The sequence below is a fragment of the Odontomachus brunneus genome, unplaced genomic scaffold (assembly GCF_010583005.1).
Source record: "Odontomachus brunneus isolate Ranch 3 - 2012 unplaced genomic scaffold, Obru_v1 Obru_scaffold_001, whole genome shotgun sequence".
NCBI classification, from domain to species: Eukaryota; Metazoa; Arthropoda; class Insecta; order Hymenoptera; family Formicidae; genus Odontomachus; species Odontomachus brunneus.
In genome coordinates, this window is record NW_022639451.1 from 7,228,206 (window position 1) to 7,230,683 (window position 2,478).

General features: G+C 30.2%; 1 protein-coding gene across 7 annotated transcripts in view; it reads left to right on the forward strand.

The window, feature by feature from the left end:
- The window catches only part of LOC116840803, a 57,252-nt gene that overhangs the window by 45,040 nt on the left and 9,734 nt on the right, over window positions 1–2,478 (forward strand). For 6 of the 7 annotated variants that reach the window (XM_032808133.1, XM_032808046.1, XM_032808213.1 and 3 more), the window contains exon 1: window positions 2,018–2,033. The gene's annotated coding sequence lies outside the window, so the exon portion shown is untranslated. Of the gene's footprint in view, window positions 1–1,948; window positions 2,034–2,478 lie in introns of those variants that run through there. The other variant, XM_032808368.1, reaches the window with a different exon arrangement.

Sequence of the window (2,478 nt, forward strand, 5' to 3'; positions counted from 1 at the left end):
AAAATATTTGTTTGATCCATTCCAAAGAAACGTTTCTTTGATTCGACAAATCGTTCTCTCTGTGTATGTTTCGTACAACATACTTTCGCATTATCAGTCGGCGCAATTTTTTAATTTCACTATTTTTTTAAGAAAACTTTTTTTACGGAATTAAATATTTCCCTGAATATTTTTTTATATTTTCTAGAGTTTTTTTAGAAATATTGTATTTTGGAAATATTGGAATTTTTGTGTTCAGTTTTTTTACAATTCTTTTTATACATCTAAGAATAATTATCTTTGACTTTGTTTATGTTTTAGAGTCTTTTTTAGAAGTAAGAATATTGTATAGAATTTTTGTATTGAATACTTTTACAATGTTTTTACAAATTTTTTTATGAAACGAATGCTGTGTGTGCGCGCGCGCGCGTGTGTGTGTGTGTGTGTGTGAGACGCGTGTACTTGGCGCCTTTTTTTTTTTAACGATGGACATTAGTGGTCGGCACTAATATATTCCCGCGTCTCATTAATTTACGTATCTCACATAATAAAACGTAACCAACTGCGTATAACAAATTAAACATAAATCGGATAAGAAATTGATGAAACAAAATAACAAATCATCGTGTATTAAATTTATTTATCACATATTTACACTTCAAATAAAATGACTGCAATCATCACTCCAAGTAGCGAAATATTTGCAATCCTCTTCTTATTATTTCTTCAAGTATGATATTTGGTAACTTCAGTTTCTCTAAATCCTTTTTCGTCAATAATCTGTTCATTGTCATATTCTTCATAACAGTATTCATGGACAACAGTTGTAAAGAAATATCTGGCGAAATGCAGAAAAATATATAAGTAACAAAATATCGGCCGCAACTGATGAGTTGACATAATATTGATTTACCGGAGATAAGTGGTGTGTACGAAGTTAGCTTTATTCTATCGCTCTTTAGGATAGAAATATATACTTCTTCTTGATTGTAAATACTCTATGACATTTTATTTGTTTATTGAGTAAGTGTACATTTATTCTTGTCGCATAATGCTCGTACAATATACATATACTCCTTTTCGGGGACCTTTAAAAATATTCTTCTAAGTTATAAAGTAATGTAGTAATATATGGATACTTGTTTATATCTTCTTCTGCTTCATCATGTAGAATCTCATAAAGATACTCAGGAGCTGAAACAATGAAAGAATAATGTTTAATTCAGCGAAGTATACAATGCGCTGCCAAATACTAAATACTAAATACATCTGATTTGTCATCCATATATTTGTCATCCAGATATTAAGATTTTACAGTAAATATAAATTTGAACAAAAAATTGTCTATAAATATGGGTCGAAAAATGCTTCCTTAAAAAATTAACGTCCCAAAATCACGGTTTTTATACATTTTTGCAGATAAATAGAGAAGTATGCGTTGCTTTCTTTCAAAAATATCAAAACAAAATTTGTAGAAAATTAAATTATCTTTCAAATAAGATCAATACAATTGTAATACGTTAGATAGGTTTTGAGATAACCAGTTTGAAATATACAAAAAAAGTTTATTTCGGATAGTGCTTCTTAAAATACTCTTTATTTATGCCATCATAGTTATAGTTTACGCTGTAAAAAATTAATTAAAAAGTACTTACTGTAATAAAGTTTCACTTGAAGATGCCTCACTTGTTTATCGTGTCTGAATTTGTTACACATTGGATAAATTTTTTTGGTTTTAATTGAATTTAATATTTCACTGTTATTCATATTATTTATATTAAGATATTGACTATTTTCTTTAGATTGAGTGAAAAAAATTCTCAAATCTTCTTTAAATTCACAACACAATGGCGAATATTCATCGTCGGAATATAATCCGTCTTCTCTTCCCTCTATGTTTAAAATAAACACCTCGAATAGATGTAGCGGCTTCAAGCGAATAATATTCGGATTTCTGTTCTTTTCCCAGGGATGATATTCCAAACCGGAATGTATGTTCAGAGGAATTTCTTCGGCACGATCCATGTTAGTTTGGAGATAATGGTCTACGACAGGTATCGAAATTTTTGTCACATTTCGGACTGATTTCAGACGCGACGCCCACCGCTGCCCACTCTCACTCGAACCTCAGCGGCCGAGCCGCCGATCGCTCTGCCTCAGGAGCGTTGCTGAGTAAGAAATACATATGTAGCGCTTCTGTGTGTGCCAATCCGTTATTAAAATTTTTACTTCTTCAATATATATTTTTACTTCTTCAATATATATATTTTTTGTAAATAATATAATGTTACATTATTTATGTGTAATATATTGTAGATACACACCCACACACACCCATATATAACGTTCTTCTTTGAACGATGTATCACTGTCTTCGTTGATGCGAGCTAGTTCTTTCAAAATTTCTGTGGATGTATCATTTTTAGTACAATCGTGTAAACGATCTAGGAAACATTAAGATTGGCTTATTTTTTTTCTTTTGTTATTAGAATTTTTTTT